This window comes from Cyphomyrmex costatus, unplaced genomic scaffold, assembly GCF_001594065.2.
Source record: "Cyphomyrmex costatus isolate MS0001 unplaced genomic scaffold, Ccosl1.0 scaffold72, whole genome shotgun sequence".
NCBI lineage: Eukaryota > Metazoa > Arthropoda > Insecta > Hymenoptera > Formicidae > Cyphomyrmex > Cyphomyrmex costatus.
In genome coordinates, this window is record NW_017280289.1 from 1,874,515 (window position 1) to 1,897,687 (window position 23,173).

Below are 23,173 nucleotides of genomic sequence, written 5' to 3' on the forward strand. Positions count from 1 at the left end.
TTCTATCAGAATTCGCAAATATATATGTACATACAAAGAAAATAATTGCAAACATAATTTATCACATTTTAAGATATTTCGTAAACAGATCCGTGGAAATCATAAAAAAACCTTACAGACTGTTCAACAAACAGATTTCAGAATTGACAGGGAAAGAGGGATCTTTTACGAGTTTCGAGAAGAAATTCAAGGATTCGTTCCGACTGTAGCTATATCTAAGTACGGTTGCAGAGGCAATTACCAGAAGATTACTGCAATTGCGAGTGAACGGCGCAGCTATACTTCCGAAGACATTGATATTCAACTAGGAACACGCCGCTGTAATTTCCCGTGGCTATCTCCGTTCGCCACTTCTTAGACGATTCCTTTGCTTTACTGATTTAGTTCAACCGTTTGGATTTCGCAGTTGATAATTAGCAGTAATCAGTAATCAAAGAGAGAGGAATAATGAATCGAAAATAGAGCACTGCGACAGACCGATCATTATTTTTCATCAATTTACAACAGAAATAAATTAATTGTATGTAAATCACAAACGTCACTAATTGTTCGATTTGTTTAATTGTATATTTCGATATACAGAATAAATAATTAACGAGATAAAATTGGTATTATTTAATATATTTGTAAAAATTAAACATATTAAAAATTTTGCGTAACGGTAAAAGATATTAGTAATAAATATAAAAGTAAATTTTATTTTGCACAAATATTCACGTATAATTAGATAATTTCAGATATTTCATTATTTATTGTGATGGAATTGTATAACGCGTATTGTATAATATGTGAAGTATAATTTTTAATATATTCTAATAAAAATGATTTCTTATTATCAAGAAGCGATTTACAATATTTTTCTCGTAAACGATGTTGACCATCAAGAATGTAAGAGTTCCACACGAATCGATACGCAATCGACCTTTCGAGTGTAAATCACAACAAAACGTTTTGCTGACAAGGAAACACGGTGCGCGCAAGTATACGTTTGTATACGGGTCGCCTCATCTGCGATAAAAATGTATTAGAGGATCTTATATTCAAGACCAAACCCTTCTCGGCGAAGATAAAGCTGAGCACAATGCTTCCTGGTACGTGCCTGATCTGCATGCCGAGCAGAATAACGTGCCTCTTGCCACCCTCGGTATCTATACGTCACCAACTGCCGTTTCGAAATCCACTTTCCCCTTAAACAAACCCGATCACTGTGTTATCCAATACAGGATATACATTTGACAGGATTTACGAAAGAGCACGGCTCATACATACACATATATCTATCGCTATTTTTGACCGATCAGACAACAATTATATGACGTAATCATTTTTCATCTGACTCAAAAGTCTAAGGATACAAAATGTGAAAACGACATTGTAGCCGGCATATAATTTTCGTCTGATTCGCGTGATGGATGACAGGCCGAATAAAAGCCTCTTGGTGGTTTAAGCCGTCGTTTAGTTGAACCCCGGTGTTCCTCCTTGATACATCGCCTTCTCGGTAAACCGAAGACGTTACGAAACACGATCGTGAAACACTGCTACGTGGTACGTACGTTATGTGAGGGAAAGACTGTCCGGGCGACGGTAGCAATGACACACGACTGCTCGTAAAACATCGCGGGAAAGCGCCTTAAGGTACCGGACGTAGATACACGTACGCGGTTTATGCTCCAGATTCCAGCCTCGTCTGGCCGCAGCTCGGTTATCTGCAGCCCGCGTCGCGAGCTAAAACCATCTGTGTTTTCCATCGCTGCAAAAATCCAGCGATCACACGGTTTTGGAACAGCGTGAGAATGTATCACCGATAAATTCTCGTGGGGTTTTAAGTCGCTTTCTTTTTTAAGGAGCTTACACGGTCTTCTCCCATTTTTGCGTAGAATATACATCAACGAAGAAGGCTACAAATGATATCATGTGATTTTTTTTCGTCATATCGATGTTATTTACATTTGTTTCCTTTTCATTTTTCGTTGTTTCGCAATATTTCCTCATTAATAATAAGAAGAAAGTTTATAACCACGTATTCTGAAGGAAGTGTGTACGTAGGGAGATACAAGATAAAATATGAACACTATATTACTCACTGTAAATTATTATACTAGCTATACAAGTTAATATATTAAAACAAACTCCTGAAATCTGTTAATCGTTTTGCACTCACCCACAAGTTAAACTTGAATAAGATTAATTATAACTATATGTCTACTAATATTATTCAGCTTGAATAAAAAACTCACTTTTGTTTTTCATGAGATTAATTATTATAATTTGCATAGCTTGATATTAACTTTTTTCACGTTCAAAAAAGATATTACATACAGTCTCATTTTAGAATTACAAGTCTGTATTTTTACAATATTACTTCAATTTATGATGAAATCATGTTTATATTAACCTACGAATAAGTTCATCAGAACGGGGAATTTTCAAACGTATTAAACATTCGAGGAAATTGTCAACAAAACTCACAAACAAAGCAATATCTGATCATTTTATAATCAAACATCATTAAATGTTGGAAGAGCGTGATATCCCTAGTGATATAGATGTTATCATTTTATGCAAAGCTGAGGCTCAGGACCGAATGTAGTTTCAACTTCGAAATAGAATTTCATGAAGTTTCAAGCGATCGCGGGCGAACATCATTTCCTGTCCCGAGCTTTCTCAGCAACGATTCTACGGTCGATGATGGACTTTTGTTCGCGTGATTTCGGCCCGTAAAGGTGAAACGTTTTCCTTTCGCGCATTGGACTTAAAATTTCACGAGGCACGTGACGCTGAAAAGAGCACCGAGATCGTTACTTCTAATTCTTGGAAAGCAACGACGCTTGAATTTTTTTCCCGAAGAAACAATTAGATTATAAAATAATTCATGTAAGTATATATATTCCCTAATTAATGATTTTTTTAATAACAATTTTTAGCACAATATGTAGATATTTCACTTCTTATTATATAATAATCTTTTTTGCTTAAAGATATAATTATATAAAAATATCGCATATATATATATATCCCATTCTATATATTTATTGTTACAACTATTAAAATGTTCTGCCTCACGTTTACCTTTATAAACATTTTTATAATTATGAATATTTCACAGAATATATAGAAATACTTACATTTCCGAAGAAAAGAATAATCGAAATATATTACAATAAATTCTCATCAAATTAATTATAGAATAAGCGATTGCTATAATCTAAATTATCGTAAAAAAAAGGTAAAGCGTCATTAAGAGAAAATAATACAACAAAGTTACACTACTTCATCGTCATATTTAGAACACTGCAACTTTGTTACCTGCCGGTTAACTTGCGACTTTATGGCAAACAGCATCATCACGGTCCACGAAACTTTCAGAGTGTTGTTCCTAAAGTCGATTCCGACGTTACCTCCGGCTTCGTATACGTTTCACAAAAATTGCAAATTATTGCCACCGCAGGCGCCGCGCAGGCGGAGAAAAGAGCAAGGAGGAAAAGAGGTCTCGGAAAATCCAGTTCGTTTTTATCACCCTGTCAGGCTCTTAAGCAGAACTGATGCGAGGAACGACATTTTCGTTAGCGGCCAAAAGTAGAGTTGATCTCGTCGTTGAGCAATGTCAGAATAAATCGTCAAGTTTGGTTTTCTTGTTCTAGTAAAAGATTTGTTGTCCCTTCTGCTCCGCTTCCACTTTTAATCTCCATTTCAATGTAATATTTGTATTTCTCTTTTGTTTAAAAATATTTAAAAAAATATGTTGTTTTACTCCCGAGGCCATTGGGTTAAAATATCGAATTTATCAGTTTTTTTAAACCAAATTGAAAATATAGAATACATAACAATCACAAAGAAAAAAAACAGAAAATACAGCAAAGAATTCATCTCGAAATACATTCCAATTACTAATGGAGATAAGCTATGGAGTGCAAAGAAATGTCACGCAGAATAACAGAAGACGGCAGACGATAAAGATTTAATTTAATTTAAAACAAAAACTCTCTCTCTTTCCTCCTCTCTCGATGCAGGATAACGTCCTTTCTGTTTCGAAGATAAACCGGTCAACCTTTATCTCTCGCTCCTTAGTTCCAAAGTGCGAACCGGTATCCTTCCATTACTTTCTTTTCTCGCCGCTGTCAGTGGATTCCTAGGACTTGATAAAGTTCTGGGTACTTCCTTTTTCTCACAGAGACCACCTCGTTCCACGATTACTCGCAGCGGCTGGAGATCGCTCCTTCAATTTTGTCAGAAAGTCACGAACCTCTGCTGGCAACCCAGATTTAATCAACGTTCTGTTCCCCAGCTCGTATAAATTTTCTAATGACATCGGAGAGTTTGAGTTCTTCATCGGAAGTGACAGACTGCCGACGCGTAACTGCGATGAGATGCTTCTTTTTAAACTTCGATATCTCGCGAACAATGAATAATTTTGTAAATAATTAATGACATAGACATCCTATTGACAAATTGTACGGGACGATTAATTTTACGATTGTAAAATCATGTGCAATGCAAAAGATAGCGCTATGGGCGGAAAACCGGCAGATGTAATCGCAATTTATTAGCCCCGCGCGAAACATGTGTCAAAAAGAAGCCTGCGATTACAGGGATTGCGCTACAAATGGTCGCAAATACGATTTATTAAGCCGGACAAAGCGTCCCTAGGAGAAAAAAAAAACCACGCATAAACAGCGGTTACGCTTTAAGCGACGCAACTGTGTCGCAATGTCGCGATAAAAAGTACCGCTTACAGCAGTGTTTGAAAAATTTAATGCAAATGGAGTTGCGCTTTATTGCGTCGGGCAAGACAGAAACCGCCTAAATTTGTCGAAACTGTGGCTATCTACGTTCCCTAGACAAAGAACGGCGTTGGCCGAGGCATAAAAGTAATTGCTGTCTAATCGCTTCGTGTCGCGGAAAATGCATAAAGAACCTCGTGAAAAACAAAACATGGTATCATTTCACAACGCAGACGGTGATGACCACGAGGAATGCTGTTCATGAAATATTATATATAAAACTCACTACTCGACGCGTGTCTGTTATGGCGTTACATTTTTACAATATTTTATTTACCAGTAAATTTTCTATTGTCTTTTTGCATTTTTGTCACTGCATCGAATTCGCATTATTTCAATATGTATATTATTATATATTATTATATATATAATAATATAAAAAGTGTTGTGGCATGAAAAAATAATAAAACCGCTTTTTGTTATGAAAATTAACATATATATGAACTTATATTTGCAAACGTAATATTTGATGTTTGATATCGAAAAAGATAGTATCGAAGACAAACATTCCCTAATCCGCAATATTTTATTTTGTCTCTGATTCAACACTTATATTTTTTGAAACAAATTCTATTAGTTTTGCAATATGTTACCTAATGAGTCTTTTATCATTCGTATCGAACACAAAGATATGTTAAGAATTCACTTAGCACTTTGCAAAAGTCAATACCTTTTACACTTGAGCTGCGATATATATTTATAATATGGCGATTGTAGAGCGATCTGAATCAGTACAAATGTCGTCTTGAATCGAGAGTGCTAAACGTTCTCACTCGACTGCATTTTCCACTGTTAAGCTCCTCAGAGCGATAGATCGAAGAGAAGTCTAAAGTGCTTCGCCGTCGACGCAAAAAGCGCCATTGGCGCGGCGTTATCGCGTAGGGACCACCTAGTTTTTATTCCTCTCCATTACACGAGACCTTCCTGAATGGGCCACGAGAGACGACGCACGACGGGTCATTACGCATTCATGAAGATTATATGCAGTTCGGGCACGTCGCGCGTGGGAAATTGGGCCGAGATTGTCCTTATCGTCATAAATCACGTTTGATATCATTGACTTTTCACTCTCGATCACTGTTGATCATAAAATCTTTGGAATTCGTCAGATTTCTTATTTCAACGAAAATAGAAAATTTTATTTTCAATAAACACTCAGAGATAAACTAATTATAAGTATATAGATGTACCTATTTTGCTTTTAAATGTTTTTCATCAATATATAAAGCCATAATAAAAAAAAAATCATATGCGCAGCCAATATCTTACTGTGAATTGAGTTTTGCGAAGACGAGTACTGACAAAAATGGCTGTAGAGTAAAAAGAAGCAAGGATAACGTAACGACCGCTTTGCGTGCTTGCAATAATCAACACGAGGCGAGCCGAATAAGAGCGTGGTTGAAGAAAAGAGGGTAATGAGTTAGGATTGGGGATGAAATTAAAAAGAGAAAAACCATCGGAGTTTAGCGTGATTCTTTATTGCGCTTGCCTTTGATGCTTTCAAGATTGAAATCATACCAACAGAAAGAGTGATATATGAAAGATCTATCTATGAATTACTGTCGAATAACAAATGAGTAAAAAAGTTAGTCCGCAATACGAATACAAGATTAAATTTATTACTGCCGATTTGATTGCCGGTCATAATGTAATATATGACAATTTATACGACGCAAAAACAATGTGATTAAAATCGAAAACGTGTCACATCAATTGAGAAATTTTAATTCTACGTATAAATGTATTATATGCGTATAGCAGATATACATCTATCAACCGGCAACTGGAAACAATCCTTATCCTTGTCGCCTTGAAATCTCGACGAAAGGTAATGAATCAAGATTCCTCGCATTTTAATAACCCCGACAGCACTGCCATCATATTTCACTTGCGTACGCGCCTAAGTCATTGCGCTACCCGCAAAACGTCACGCGAACCGCCGGGACGAACCGTAATTTCCATCAGCTGCGGTAAGTGGTCCGAGCAATAATCACGTGAGAACGCAATTTTACGGTCCGTCATCCTGGCAAGGCTTGCAGTTAAATTTCTATTGCTCTCTAGCCGCTCCGTTCCGACCGCCGCAGAGTCATTATTTCAACGCATCGGTTAATTTTACGGCACGGCCGAAATATATCTAGTCAAAGAATGCGTCGCGTTGCTGTCACTTATGGCAATGCGAAATTGCTTGCGGTAACACATTGCAGTCATACATTACCGTCAAATACACTATATCACCATCACTGTAAGTTGAACTTCAGTAATCTCGACATTCAAGTCTCGATTTACAAATTGCGTAAATTTTTCAAAATTAACAGAAAGAGAAAACGTAATGTGTAACATAACCGTGCCTACTTTATTACATGCTAATATACGCCGTAAGAAAAAAAAAAAACTGCGATATAGTTCATAGTAAAATAAAAACTATAAATTCCATTCAAATTACATAGATATATAAATACGAATTTTATCACAATATTATTCATACTCTTATAAAGATATATATTATATGTTGTAATCTATGATCACGAAATGATCATCATTCATCAAGCGACATTTTCTTATCCAATTCGTCGTTTTTCTCGAAAGAAACACATTCATCAAAAGGTACGTCCACGTTTTGTGCTTTCGGTGTGTAACGTTTCTTGTCGAAATATATCTGAATTTCCTGCAAGGTTTTGTTCTTGGTCTCAGGAAGAATGAAGTATAAAATACTGCCCCCGATCAACGTCACGAAGCCGTAAACGGCGAATGTACCTTCAGGCTTCATAAATTCCATCATAAACGGCATCATCTTGATTACTACGAACATGCACATGTAATTGAAGCCGGATGTTAATCCGGAACCAAATTCACAATATTTTCTCGGAAACAATTCACCGCACAGCATCCAGGGCAGAGTAGTCAATCCCAATGACAGCAAACTGATGTAAGTAACGAGCAGAATCACGAAACCCCAAGGTTTTCCAATGTCAAATGTCAAACATACACTCAAAGATAACATGGTGATAGCTGTGCCATAACAAGATATAAACGTCATAGTGCGTGTGCGGCATGTTTTCAGAAGAACACACATGAGAATAGCAAATATCAGACGAATCGTGTCGATGATAAGTGTTACCAGATAGGCATGCGCCGAGTTCGAGATATCCATCAACATCTCGACGCAGTAGAAAGTCATCACGTTAGAGCCTGAGAACTGCATAATAAAAAAGTACAGAGAGACAATGCTGAGAGGTTTCAAAAAATATCGCGAGGTCCACATTTTCCTTAGCGAGCGTAATAACGACCGTTTCTCGATCCCTTTTCCTGATATTTCTGCGAGTCTAGTGGTTTCCAGCAGGGAGAATTCCTCGAGTGATTCTTTGCCACGGAGGTATATCCAGGAGCGCTTTGCCTCCACGATTTTGTCTTTACGAAGTAGCCACAATGGACTCTCTTGCGAGTAGACAGAGACTATCCAACAGATTACAGGAAACACGCCACAGATATACGCGGTGGTTCGCCAATGCAGCCAAGTTCCCATCGCGTGACACGCCAATATACCGACCGAAAGGGTCAAGTTGCCTGCCCCCAGTAGAATGCCACGTAGCAGAGGGTCACTCGTTTCGCTCACGTAGATCGAATATATAGGCGCTAAGACTCCGACACAGTATCCAGAGAGAAAACTGCCTGCTATTAAAACTTCTATGCTGTTGGCGAAACCGATAATCAGCCAGCCGATAAGATAGACAGGAAATATTAGATTCACCGATGTCTTTCTGCCAAGTTTTTCAGCCATGAATCCACCGGTCCAACATCCCGGAGCTACCGGTAGAAGTGTAGCTGCTGCGATCCATGACTCCTGATCGATACTGAGCACTCCGAAGTGATCGGCATCCGCAGATTCGAGTAAAGATTCGTTATTATTAGTCGAAATTGTCTTCAGTTGCGGAAGAAGTATCGCGCTGTAGCCAAACGACATACCGGTTACACAGATTCCGATCAATTGTCCCAAAATTGATAATATTTGTCTGAGATACAACTTGAATTTATTGATATCTGGTGCATTATAGTCATCCATTTTTATTACGGCACAATAATATCGATTGGGGAAAAAATTCGAAAACGTTGATAAAAAAAATATAACGTAACTATTCACTGTTTGTAATATATGTGTACGCTTATCTATTGAAACACAATCTTGTCCATTATCATTCTTTGTCTTCCAACTAAATTCCTCTAAATATAAATTGGCTGAAAAGCACGCACTACGAACGTTGGATAAAATGAGACTGCCATTAGTAGAAATGTTGTGCGGAGATATCACAATTAAATAAAAATTGTTCTATAAGTGACTATCTGTATAAGCGATATTTGTAATTATCTACGTAAAGTTGTTAAAAAATGTACACAAGCTTCGGGTCATGACTGATTATATTTTATCTGTTCCACTCTTTATCGAGTAACCCACTGTTCATCATGAAACGGATTAATTTTAATGTATACAATAAATAAAATAATAAAATACAGATAAATATAGAGATAATCCGTGCAATTATCACCGATTACTAAAAAATTGCGTCCATAAATGTCAAATATGTTGTGACTAAATAATAATTTATTAGAAGAAAAAAATCGTTAATTATTCAGTAATGGAGTTGTTGAAATTTTTTGCTCTTACAAAAAGAAAGACGAAATATAAACACTTTAATTTCACGGCTGTTTTCTTTGAAAAGGGAAACCACTATGTGTCAGTCATATGATGTTGCATCCTTTTACAAACTAACAAGATGCAATCTTCTTCAAAATGATTTGAATACCATTAAAACTCTTTTCAAAGGCTTTAATGCTCGAAGCTACTCAGATAATACCTACCAGTATATTCTCGACAATATTAATATAAAAATGATGGAAAAGAAAAGCAAGATAAACAAGCTATCAAGATAAAAAAACGATCATGTGCCGTTACATAAAATTCAAAACAATGTTATTTCTTAAATTTATTCGAAAAATGTCAAAATGTTATAAAAATTTGCACAAATGTGCATTAGTTATCATAGTGTATGTAATATAATCACAGTGATAACTTGAATATTAAAAAATAAAAAAAAGAGTAGAAGGGAGTATATTTCCACTTATCTATTAAATGTGCAATTTTGTCTTTTTTTAATCACATATAGCAATTAAGAAAATTCGAAATCCATGTGGTATTATACAAATCCAATTCTATGTCTATATTCTATCACGAAAGTAAATTCGGATGTCTCGTGTAGAAATAATTAAGCCGGTTCACCGTGTAGAAAATTAGGCGCACTATATGCGTGACGCACATACGTTCCTAACATGAAAATGAAACTGAAATCTCCATACATCTCTCTCCGCGTGCAAAATAATTTTCCCGCAGCGCCTCGGAATACGCATGGTATTTTAACTAGCTGAAAAGGGATTTAAACGATCCGGGAAAGCGGCCGCGGGAATTTGAGTGCCGTGAATTTAATACGCACCCCTCGTCGAGCGACGAGGTGTTTCGTATTTTGGACGGCTGCCAAATACGATTTTCGCGTTATTTATCTTTCGCGAGCGAGGATACGCGCGTCCATGCGAGGATGAGGGTCGAAACTCGTACGCATCGATGTGCCACAATGCATCGTGTGCTTGTTCCGGCGATTAAAAACTAACGACTCTGCTAGCAGTAATGCCAAGCGAGAGATATTTAACACGCTTTTGGTGTTTCAGATGTAATTAAACACTTTTTTACCATTCTTGCTGCTAATCTCCGCCATCAATTTTAAATGATTCTTATTCGTACAAAATGTAAATACCGCGTTTTCTCTCTTTTTTTTTTTTTTTTACAAAAATTACTGTACAATAAAGACACGTAAAAAAAATTACATGAAACAAGAAAAATGTCTTTTTATATAACGTAATTTCAACATGTTTTTGTCTTTAACTTGTTAAGATTTTTGCAAAAAAAAAAGAAAAGAACTAAAGAAATTACTTCTGCGAGTAATCTAATTTTCTCAGAAGTGAAGAAAAGAAATCGTCTTCCTATTGGCTTCATTTGAGAGTTTACCTGTAAGTTTCGTGTACGTAATTCAGGACCGGTCGATAGTTAAAATTCTCACAACGCGAAGGCAATCAGTAAACCAATAGAAATCAAGAGCTTGAACGGCAAATAGTGAACCTGGCAAATTTCCGCCAATTCTATTACTGGATTTCTAACTCTTTGATATACGGTAAATATTCTGTCGTAATGCACCTGTTCATCTACTTCGACTCACGTCGCGTACGAGTTACGCCTTTTAATGTCGAGGACTCTCAAAAGTCTTGTTATCCCCGCGAGCCTGCACTTCGACGTCAGAGGGAGAACTTGTTTAACGGTGAATGCTTTCACGAGAGTATCTGTTGAGATCCAAAGAGCTTGTGGGTGCATTTTGATGAACTCAAGAAAGAATGAGAATCAGAATGGAGTTTCACGAGACCAAAGCATAATAGTTGATAAAAACGACGAGAGTCAACGTTAAGTTAGTATAAAATATATAACATAAATTCAATTGTATCCTGATAAACGTCACTTTAATATTTCGAGACACATAAGCGTGTATGTCGTATTTAAACATTTCTATAAAATGAACGGGAAACTGCGGGACGATGCAATATCGTCGCATAATTTCTAGATGGATACAACGTTTACGAAGGCTTCTCCTTAGAAAGCGCCGAAATTTGGCGGAAAATTTATACGCGCAATCTCGGAAGAAATTTCTGAAAGACCTCAGGTAATTCTAAGGTTTAATATAAGTTTCACTCGTCGTCTCTTTTCAGCCTCGTGTACAAGAGAGAGACTTATTTAACTGGATGTTCTTATGAGAGTGCATGTCGGGTACTAGGAAGGCCAGGGTCGTCGTAGATGTGTGTTGACGAGCTCTTGAAATGATGCAGCAAGGAGGCTTCAAAACAGGACTTTTTGCAAAGGTAAAATTTCTATGAAGTATTTTGTATTATTATTTACGATGCGTTTATTATAATGACATTATACATATATATATATTCCATTCCAAATGTGCCACTCGAAAACTATTGGATTTTTGATTTGACTGAAATTTTGATATATTATAGTACCCATCGCAAGAAGCTACCATGATTTTTCCCAATTTTTTTATCAACATACACACACATATAGTCATAAGATATGAATTTTATATTATATATATAAATTGTAGTACCCCCGAGTGATTATTTTTCATTATTATGAAAGATATAATAAAAATAGGATGCACAAACGAAAATAATGAGTGGACAATCACGTGCGCGTTGTGGACAAACGATTCCCGTACATAATTATGAAAAATAATCACTTGGGGATGCTACAATTTTTTTTGTGTATAACTTCTTTTTGGAGGGTGGACAAATGAAAATAACGGGTGGACAAACGTGCACAGTGGACAAATTAATGCAACAATGATTTTACCAAAATTCGCATTTAGGGGTGCCGACTTCACAGAGCAGCTCTGTATATATAATGATATAATAATTATGAAACTATATATGTGATAATAATAATATAAGAGTCGTTAACCAGTATTCATGTCTTCTGTTTAAGATTGTCCTAAGTGCAATCTTAAGATGTCAATCTTAGTCGTATTATTATCTAAAATATTACTTAAAACTGTTTTAAAATAAAAATATATGTAACTATGAATATTGGCTATTAAAATTTTCTTAATTCATATAAACAGAAAATTTCAATTTAAAATGCGAGAGAAAATGGATAATTTATATAATAAATAATATTTTTGCATTTGTTTTGCAAATTTGTGACTTGCATAATTAATTAGAAGAATATTTGCTTTTAATTAATTTGAATTATTACCATACAGAATGTGTGTTGTTTTAACATTAATATATTTATCTATCATTAGTTAAACATCTGTCCGTTTCGAAACATTTGGTTCGTATAGCACACTTGACGACTAAAAGCTTTGAGAAAGCCGTTTCACCCCCGTCAAACGCGAATAGGCCAGCTCGCGCAGAGAGATTGATGCGTTTTCCGGAGTACAGAAAAAACAACTCGTGGGATGCATTTGTTCAGGGTTTTAAGTAAAGAAAAAAAAAGCTTCTTCTGTTGGAACGACCGAGAAGAACGTTTCCACACGAGAGAGGTAGCCGGAAGGAAGCAAATGACGAAGATCGCGAGAGCGAGTGCATATATAGTATCTTTCCTTAGGGTATTTTGGTACAATATGGCGAGCGAGAAAAAGGCTTTCAAACTGTTTTCAATAGTCAAACATTGTACTTTTTGTAGTTCTTGCTTGAATGCTTTCTTTCATGGCAACCATGTGACATGGAAATCTCTGAAAACTAGTTAATCAATTAAGGAATACAAACACGGAATTTAACCCTTTGTCGGCCGAGCTAAACTTTGAAAGCACAATTGATTTAACAGATTGAGAATTCCGGTAAATAAATTTGTAAAAAATAAATAAAACACAATCCGACTGTGATAGTAAAAAATTCGATGATAAAGCTTTCGCAAGTATGCAAGAATATTCTCATATTTTTGTACAATTCAGAACAATGTATATAAAAATCTGCACTGAGGCTCCAAAAGGTTGATGAAATTCTACGTGTTTGACGAAGAGCTAACAAAACCGAAAATACAAGACTGACGTGAGAACGTAAAATAGAATCGTAAAAACATTTAGACTGCATTTACGGATAATAAGCTTACAAAACTTTTGTTGAAATAAATAATTAAAATTTTTATTACTAATAATACATTTATTTTATAAATAGGCAATTAGCACATTTTTGTGTTAATTGCCTATTTATAAACGTACACTTAATTAAAAATGCGCAATGTTATAAAACTACATAATATTTTTAACATTTCATGATATATATATTTAGCGCAAAAATCATGCGGAGAGCTATGATTTGAATTTGTTCATAAATGAAATGAAAAGTTAATCTTTTTTGCTCCGTGGGGAAATCAATATTTATATACGTGAAATTAATACAATGCACTTGATGTACATAAATACGTTTAACATAGCAAACATGATGTGTGAAAATATTGTTCAACGTGGCAAATCGTTAATTTTTTTTATGATCCATTTTGCATGTTTCACGTTATCGAAAAACTGATTCACTGAAATTTTTAAAAGGATTCCGGGTTAATTTAAACAGTTTTGAAAAATGAGATCGGCTATTGTTCATCGCTCGGACTACCCCAATCTCTCTCGTGCCTCTCTTCGCGGATTCATAACGCGTTCCTCTCTTTGCAATAATATCCAATATATTACCGATGTTCAACATGCGAGTCGTGCCAGTAGATGGCGAAATGATTGCTTTACGAGTAGTTCCATCGTTCGTTGAAACCTTTTGAGATATGGGCAATACATTTTTTCGCAATAAGAGATCCGTAACGCAAAACGACACAAAGAATATTTGTCAGCATATTTGCGAAAATATGCAAGTATAAAGGATTCAACTTTAATGAGAAGATTATCATCAATTTGACAAACCGGAAACGTTTTACTAAATATTTTCTCCTATGCGCCAATATCCTTGTATTAGCATAAAATACAATTTAGTAAAAGAAATTACACATATGTAGACATGATAAAAAGGAAAAGAAGTTGAAATTATTAAGATTTAATAGTCTGAAAGCAAACTCTTTAGATATAAATGTATTACATAATTGTATTTATTTTTTTTCATAGTGTATTTACTTTGTTATACATTCTTAATATATATTTTGAAATTAATAAAGTTTAACAAAAATAAAAAAATATGTTTTAAATAACTTTTGTATCAAATAGAAGAAATATTTACTGTTTAGCACCAATACAAAATTCATTTAAAAATTCTAACAGTGGATTTTAATCTACTTTTATCTGAAGTACATTAATATTTTAAAGATATTTTTCAATTCAAATCCGTTTTCAGTAATTCAAGTATGTCAAATACTTTCATAAACAAAACTAAAGATTAAACATTATAACAATAAGTGAACCACTGAATCATTAATTGATCAATGATATACGTAATAAATTATAAAAGTAGATAAATAGATAGATAAATAGATAGATAGCTAGATAGAGGCTGAAAGTGCGCGCGCGCGCGCGCGAGAGAGAGAGAGAGAGAGAGAGAGAGAGAGAGAGAGAGAGAGAGAGAGACTCTTATTTTAATTTTATCATCAAATCTGTCAAAATGCAATTTAATAAGACAATTTGAAAGAATGCAAGAGAGAAAGACGCATCGCTTCTTTAGTTTTATTTTCAAATCTGTCAAAACGCAATTTAACAAGACAAAATTTATGAAGATACGTCACTCCGCTTTGTTAATAATTTTATCACTCTATATATAACAGCTGCTTCAAACTCGCTGTCAATATGAAGCTTTTTCATTCAATATTGTTCGTTCCGTAAAGTATGTATCGACGCGTTTCGAGAGTGAATTATGGAAAATAAAACAGGACAAGAAATGCCTAGTCAATATCAGCCGTTACGGACATACGTGTATGTATATGTATATATACACATACATATAGTATGTATTTATTTATTTCATGTACACGTCAAATTTAAAAGCAGTTTACGATAAAAATAAAAAGAAATTATGTTATTCTTCTCTAACATTATTGAACAATTCCATATAAAATTTAATTATTGATTAAAAATTTTAAAGCAGTTTTATAAATGACTTATAACTTCTATAAAATAAAATATTTTTTATTACAAAATTTAAACAAATTATACAAAAATATTGTGTAACATAAAAAATTAAACATTTCCGATATTTTTTACTTATATTGTGTGTGATAATCTATATTTTGTGTTAATTCCAATATATTTTCTTAAATGCATTCAACTTGATAAAGAAACGACATTTGAAGAATCAAGTGACATCGCGCTAAATATTTCGCGCTAAAAATTTACTTACAATATATTTAGCATCTATTATATTTGAATGTATGTTTATAAGTTTACAAATTTATAAATATATTACGCATCAAAATTATAAAACAAATTCTAATAACATTTTGTTCTGAAATCTAAGTGCAATACATTTGTTAATATTTTCTTATATAATTAATTATGTCACGTCATTAATAAAATGTGGACACGTGTAAAACTTATATTTTTTTAAATACGCAAATCTATATTATAATCATACATATACATGTATATTTCAGTTATAAATAATAAATTTTGTAAAAAAAAAAAATAAATCGATCCTGCCAGGATTCGAACCTGGAATCTTCTGATCCGTAGTCAGACGCGTTATCCGTTGCGCCACAGGACCATCGAAGTTTGATATTGAATGTGCACAGCTTTCTCGATTATCTAAATATTTGTACTTCAAATAATAGAAACATTTATAAAATTAAATTAGATATGTTGTGCGTTTCTTTTTTTACTTATATGGAAAATAATTTTCTTCAAATATTCTATAAAATATTTAATAAATTCAGAAGCTGATATCGCTGAAAAAATAATATTTAGTTATATTATATCTTAATATAATATTGTATTATCTGTATAAGCAAACGAGCAATATAATTAAAGAATTTTATTTAAAAATGAATTAGATAATTTGCAGTAATATTGTACACATCTTAAACTTGTTTATAAGATGCTCCCTCAACGAATCCGGTATGGTCTAGTGGCTAGGATACCTGGCTTTCACCCAGGAGGCTCGGGTTCGATTCCCGGTACCGGAATATTTTTTTTTTATTTTTTATAAAATAAAATGTTTAATCAAATATAGATAATATTGATATCTGTAAATATAACAAAAACTATTTTGCAATTAATATATTATTCAACATAATGTGCGTATAAGATTCTGTGCACGATCAATAAATACTATCACGGTCGCGAAACGGAAGAAAAGTAAATAAGACGCGATTATTGCTTTTCTCAACGAAAAAACTTTTTCCTATTACAAAAGCCACGTCTACTATTCTCCAAGTCTGTCCCAAAACGGTCCCATTAACGCCTTGCCAAACAAGCCGCGTCGAACTGGAAAAAGTTACTCAATTAGAGTTCTGGGTCGTTCAGAAACTTGCTCCATACTCAGCCGAAACTCAAATTCTTCCTTCTCCTCATGCACTGCTTTTTGCGCAACCACAAGCACGTACTTCTTCCGAAGTCCAGAGCACCGTGACCACCGTTGGTCAAACTTTTTTCGGCTTTAGAAGTCGTGCACGTAGCCGCGATACAATCAGAAAAAAATATACAGATGCGGAAAAAAATATAAAAAAATTCCAAAGATACAATTACACTTTTCTTTCTACCAAGCAATGGAGGTATATTTAATTAGCATATTATGTTTAAATTCAATTTTAAATTTTCTGACACATTAAAATATTAGTATAGTAATTAAAGGGTAAACACCATCCTTGGGACTCTAAAATAATACCTAAGTTTAGGAATTTAATGTAGGTAAATAAATAACTTTATTTAAAAATTACTTACAAGACTTTATTGTGCATATATTAAAGAGCAAAAAAAAATAATTTTTTAATTTTTTGTGTGCACAAAATGGCGGCGCATTGGCCTTCTTGTAAAATCGCTCTTTTTTTAAAACATGAACATTTGCATGCAAGATTTCTGTGAGATGGTTCATCCTGAAGTAAATCAATAAAAATGTCCAATACCTACATATAATAATAAGCTTTTGATATAAGATTTTTGAAAATATTAATTTTTTTCATAATGGCAGCTGTTTATAGAAAAAGTACATTTTTCGCCTTAAAATTTGTTTTAAAAAATGCTAATTACAAAAAGAGTTTTCAACATTTCACAAAAAGGTTACATACTTCAAAGCAAAATATATACAAGAAGAATGTAAAATTTTACGTCAATTCGATGAAAATTGTAAGACTAACGGTCTACGCAAATTGAAAAAATTGTATTTTGAAAAAAACGCACGTAAAGTTTTTGTAACTGAATTCTTGTGTATAAAGTTGAAAGTTTAATCAGATCTAACACTATGATACAGTTCTATTCTTCTAAAAATATTTGCATCATATTTCTGTAACTATAAATTAATGATTTAAGTAAAAAATTTTTTTTCAAACCTCAAGGGTGGCGTTACCCCTTAAGGACTTGCAACTCTATTTTATAATTTTAAAATAACAATTTTTGGTAAAAAAGAAATTTAGCCCATGAGGGGATCGAACCCTCGTCCTTCGCATTATATATCAGTGCGATGCTCCAACTAACTAACCTAATGGGCTAACTTGTCAAATGAGTTACTTTATAGATTCTTAACTATTCTCTTCGATTCTTATGTACTTCTGGCGTATAAGGTAAGCTTCCATTACAATGCCTTATTGATGAGTCCAGTGCAAGCCGGGACGAAACGCCAAAAACTATGTGATATTTTTCGCAATATAAAGAATAAATTAAGACCTAATTATTTACGGAAATTTAATTTATCATTATCATAGTTAATTGTAATTTATCAAGTAAGAATTGGTGATATTACTACTGTAGTATTTATGCGTTATGCCTGAAAGTTATCAGCGCGCAATTATGAGCGGACTACATATGTAGTATATAAAAATCACGCATAATTATAATTAGCACTTTGATCCAGCTTTGACCGTTATAAGCTGTACTTCTTTATTTGTTTGACAATATACGGTCGTACTAAATCATTTAATATTAAACAAGTTATTTATATTAAAAAATCTATATAAACATATATAAAATGTATGTATACAAGTAGATAAGAATCTAAGAGGATAGTTAAGAACCTATAAAATAACATAATAGACAAGTTAGCCCATTAGCTCAGTTGGTTGGAGCATCGCACTGATATGAAATGCGAAGGACGAGGGTTCGATCCCCTCATGGGCTAAATTCCTTTTTTACCGAAAACTGTTACATTAGAACTATAAAATAGATTCCTTAATTATTAATATTTTGATACGTCAAAAAATTTAAATCTTATTTGATTTAGTTATTTGAATAAGATTTAAATTTTTTGACGTATCAAAATATTAATAATTAAGGAATCCATTTTATAATTCTAATATAACAATTTTCGGTAAAAAAGGAATTTAGCCCATGAGGGGATCGAACCCTCGTCCTTCGCATTTCATATCAGTGCGATGCTCCAACCAACTGAGCTAATGGGCTAACTTGTCAAATGAGTTACTTTATAGATTCTTAACTATTCTCTTCGATTCTTATGTACTTCTGGCGTATAAGGTAGGCTTCCATTACAATGCCTTATTGATGAGTCCAGTGGAAGCCGGGACGAAACGCCAAAAACTATGTGACATTTTTCGCAATATAAAGAATAAATTAAGATCTAATTATTTACGGAAATTTAATTTATCATTATCATAGTTAATTGTAATTAATCAAGTAAAAATTGGTGATATTACTACTGTAGTATTTATGCGTTATGCCTGAAAGTTATCAGCGCGCAATTATGAGCGGACTACATATGTAGTATATAAAAATCACGCATAATTATAATTAGCACTTTGATCCAGCTTTGACCGTTATAAGCTGTACTTCTTTATTTGTTTGACAATATACGGTCGTACTAAATCATTTAATATTAAACAAGTTATTTATATTAAAAAATCTATATAAACATATATAAAATGTATGTATACAAGTAGATAAGAATCTAAGAGGATAGTTAAGAACCTATAAAATAACATAATAGACAAGTTAGCCCATTAGCTCAGTTGGTTGGAGCATCGCACTGATATGAAATGCGAAGGACGAGGGTTCGATCCCCTCATGGGCTAAATTCCTTTTTTACCGAAAACTGTTACATTAGAACTATAAAATAGATTCCTTAATTATTAATATTTTGATACGTCAAAAAATTTAAATCTTATTTGATTTAGTTATTTGAATAAGATTTAAATTTTTTGACGTATCAAAATATTAATAATTAAGGAATCCATTTTATAATTCTAATATAACAATTTTCGGTAAAAAAGGAATTTAGCCCATGAGGGGATCGAACCCTCGTCCTTCGCATTTCATATCAGTGCGATGCTCCAACCAACTGAGCTAATGGGCTAACTTGTCAAATGAGTTACTTTATAGATTCTTAACTATTCTCTTCGATTCTTATGTACTTCTGGCGTATAAGGTAGGCTTCCATTACAATGCCTTATTGATGAGTCCAGTGGAAGCCGGGACGAAACGCCAAAAACTATGTGACATTTTTCGCAATATAAAGAATAAATTAAGATCTAATTATTTACGGAAATTTAATTTATCATTATCATAGTTAATTGTAATTAATCAAGTAAAAATTGGTGATATTACTACTGTAGTATTTATGCGTTATGCCTGAAAGTTATCAGCGCGCAATTATGAGCGGACTACATATGTAGTATATAAAAATCACGCATAATTATAATTAGCACTTTGATCCAGCTTTGACCGTTATAAGCTGTACTTCTTTATTTGTTTGACAATATACGGTCGTACTAAATCATTTAATATTAAACAAGTTATTTATATTAAAAAATCTATATAAACATATATAAAATGTATGTATACAAGTAGATAAGAATCTAAGAGGATAGTTAAGAACCTATAAAATAACATAATAGACAAGTTAGCCCATTAGCTCAGTTGGTTGGAGCATCGCACTGATATGAAATGCGAAGGACGAGGGTTCGATCCCCTCATGGGCTAAATTCCTTTTTTACCGAAAACTGTTACATTAGAACTATAAAATAGATTCCTTAATTATTAATATTTTGATACGTCAAAAAATTTAAATCTTATTTGATTTAGTTATTTGAATAAGATTTAAATTTTTTGACGTATCAAAATATTAATAATTAAGGAATCCATTTTATAATTCTAATATAACAATTTTCGGTAAAAAAGGAATTTAGCCCATGAGGGGATCGAACCCTCGTCCTTCGCATTTCATATCAGTGCGATGCTCCAACCAACTGAGCTAATGGGCTAACTTGTCAAATGAGTTACTTTATAGATTCTTAACTATTCTCTTCGATTCTTATGTACTTCTGGCGTATAAGGTAGGCTTCCATTACAATGCCTTATTGATGAGTCCAGTGGAAGCCGGGACGAAACGCCAAAAACTATGTGACATTTTTCGCAATATAAAGAATAAATTAAGATCTAATTATTTACGGAAATTTAATTTATCATTATCATAGTTAATTGTAATTAATCAAGTAAAAATTGGTGATATTACTACTGTAGTATTTATGCGTTATGCCTGAAAGTTATCAGCGCGCAATTATGAGCGGACTACATATGTAGTATATAAAAATCACGCATAATTATAATTAGCACTTTGATCCAGCTTTGACCGTTATAAGCTGTACTTCTTTATTTGTTTGACAATATACGGTCGTACTAAATCATTTAATATTAAACAAGTTATTTATATTAAAAAATCTATATAAACATATATAAAATGTATGTATACAAGTAGATAAGAATCTAAGAGGATAGTTAAGAACCTATAAAATAACATAATAGACAAGTTAGCCCATTAGCTCAGTTGGTTGGAGCATCGCACTGATATGAAATGCGAAGGACGAGGGTTCGATCCCCTCATGGGCTAAATTCCTTTTTTACCGAAAACTGTTACATTAGAACTATAAAATAGATTCCTTAATTATTAATATTTTGATACGTCAAAAAATTTAAATCTTATTTGATTTAGTTATTTGAATAAGATTTAAATTTTTTGACGTATCAAAATATTAATAATTAAGGAATCCATTTTATAATTCTAATATAACAATTTTCGGTAAAAAAGGAATTTAGCCCATGAGGGGATCGAACCCTCGTCCTTCGCATTTCATATCAGTGCGATGCTCCAACCAACTGAGCTAATGGGCTAACTTGTCAAATGAGTTACTTTATAGATTCTTAACTATTCTCTTCGATTCTTATGTACTTCTGGCGTATAAGGTAGGCTTCCATTACAATGCCTTATTGATGAGTCCAGTGGAAGCCGGGACGAAACGCCAAAAACTATGTGACATTTTTCGCAATATAAAGAATAAATTAAGATCTAATTATTTACGGAAATTTAATTTATCATTATCATAGTTAATTGTAATTAATCAAGTAAAAATTGGTGATATTACTACTGTAGTATTTATGCGTTATGCCTGAAAGTTATCAGCGCGCAATTATGAGCGGACTACATATGTAGTATATAAAAATCACGCATAATTATAATTAGCACTTTGATCCAGCTTTGACCGTTATAAGCTGTACTTCTTTATTTGTTTGACAATATACGGTCGTACTAAATCATTTAATATTAAACAAGTTATTTATATTAAAAAATCTATATAAACATATATAAAATGTATGTATACAAGTAGATAAGAATCTAAGAGGATAGTTAAGAACCTATAAAATAACATAATAGACAAGTTAGCCCATTAGCTCAGTTGGTTGGAGCATCGCACTGATATGAAATGCGAAGGACGAGGGTTCGATCCCCTCATGGGCTAAATTCCTTTTTTACCGAAAACTGTTACATTAGAACTATAAAATAGATTCCTTAATTATTAATATTTTGATACGTCAAAAAATTTAAATCTTATTTGATTTAGTTATTTGAATAAGATTTAAATTTTTTGACGTATCAAAATATTAATAATTAAGGAATCCATTTTATAATTCTAATATAACAATTTTCGGTAAAAAAGGAATTTAGCCCATGAGGGGATCGAACCCTCGTCCTTCGCATTTCATATCAGTGCGATGCTCCAACCAACTGAGCTAATGGGCTAACTTGTCAAATGAGTTACTTTATAGATTCTTAACTATTCTCTTCGATTCTTATGTACTTCTGGCGTATAAGGTAGGCTTCCATTACAATGCCTTATTGATGAGTCCAGTGGAAGCCGGGACGAAACGCCAAAAACTATGTGACATTTTTCGCAATATAAAGAATAAATTAAGATCTAATTATTTACGGAAATTTAATTTATCATTATCATAGTTAATTGTAATTAATCAAGTAAAAATTGGTGATATTACTACTGTAGTATTTATGCGTTATGCCTGAAAGTTATCAGAGCGCAATTATGAGCGGACTACATATGTAGTATATAAAAATCACGCATAATTATAATTAGCACTTTGATCCAGCTTTGACAGTTATAAGCTGTACTTCTTTCTTTGTTTGTTTGACAATATACGGTCGTACTAAATCACTTAATATTAAAGTTATTTATATTAAAAAATCTATATAAAACATATATAAAATGTATGTATACAAGTAGATAAGAATCTAAGAGGATAGTTAAGAACTTATAAAATAACATAATAGACAAGTTAGCCCATTAGCTCAGTTGGTTGGAGCATCGCACTGATATGAAATGCGAAGGACGAGGGTTCGATCCCCTCATGGGCTAAATT

At 33.2% G+C, this 23,173-nt stretch overlaps 1 protein-coding gene and 13 non-coding genes across 14 annotated transcripts in view; 7 read left to right on the plus strand and 7 right to left on the minus strand.

The window, feature by feature from the left end:
- alpha-Man-Ia (alpha-Mannosidase class I a) overlaps positions 1–23,173 on the minus strand; it is a 351,960-nt gene that overhangs the window by 188,061 nt on the left and 140,726 nt on the right. The window lies entirely within an intron of this gene.
- TRNAR-ACG (transfer RNA arginine (anticodon ACG)) lies at positions 15,995–16,067 on the minus strand. Its single transcript has one exon. It is a non-coding gene; the product is annotated as a tRNA-Arg (tRNA).
- TRNAE-UUC (transfer RNA glutamic acid (anticodon UUC)) lies at positions 16,414–16,485 on the plus strand. Its single transcript has one exon. It is a non-coding gene; the product is annotated as a tRNA-Glu (tRNA).
- On the plus strand, positions 18,555–18,632 carry TRNAI-GAU (transfer RNA isoleucine (anticodon GAU)). Its single transcript has one exon. It is a non-coding gene; the product is annotated as a tRNA-Ile (tRNA).
- TRNAI-GAU (transfer RNA isoleucine (anticodon GAU)) lies at positions 18,836–18,913 on the minus strand. Its single transcript has one exon. It is a non-coding gene; the product is annotated as a tRNA-Ile (tRNA).
- TRNAI-GAU (transfer RNA isoleucine (anticodon GAU)) lies at positions 19,462–19,539 on the plus strand. Its single transcript has one exon. It is a non-coding gene; the product is annotated as a tRNA-Ile (tRNA).
- On the minus strand, positions 19,743–19,820 carry TRNAI-GAU (transfer RNA isoleucine (anticodon GAU)). The gene has a single exon. It is a non-coding gene; the product is annotated as a tRNA-Ile (tRNA).
- TRNAI-GAU (transfer RNA isoleucine (anticodon GAU)) lies at positions 20,369–20,446 on the plus strand. The gene has a single exon. It is a non-coding gene; the product is annotated as a tRNA-Ile (tRNA).
- Positions 20,650–20,727, minus strand: TRNAI-GAU (transfer RNA isoleucine (anticodon GAU)). The gene has a single exon. It is a non-coding gene; the product is annotated as a tRNA-Ile (tRNA).
- Positions 21,276–21,353, plus strand: TRNAI-GAU (transfer RNA isoleucine (anticodon GAU)). Its single transcript has one exon. It is a non-coding gene; the product is annotated as a tRNA-Ile (tRNA).
- On the minus strand, positions 21,557–21,634 carry TRNAI-GAU (transfer RNA isoleucine (anticodon GAU)). Its single transcript has one exon. It is a non-coding gene; the product is annotated as a tRNA-Ile (tRNA).
- Positions 22,183–22,260, plus strand: TRNAI-GAU (transfer RNA isoleucine (anticodon GAU)). The gene has a single exon. It is a non-coding gene; the product is annotated as a tRNA-Ile (tRNA).
- On the minus strand, positions 22,464–22,541 carry TRNAI-GAU (transfer RNA isoleucine (anticodon GAU)). The gene has a single exon. It is a non-coding gene; the product is annotated as a tRNA-Ile (tRNA).
- Positions 23,092–23,169, plus strand: TRNAI-GAU (transfer RNA isoleucine (anticodon GAU)). The gene has a single exon. It is a non-coding gene; the product is annotated as a tRNA-Ile (tRNA).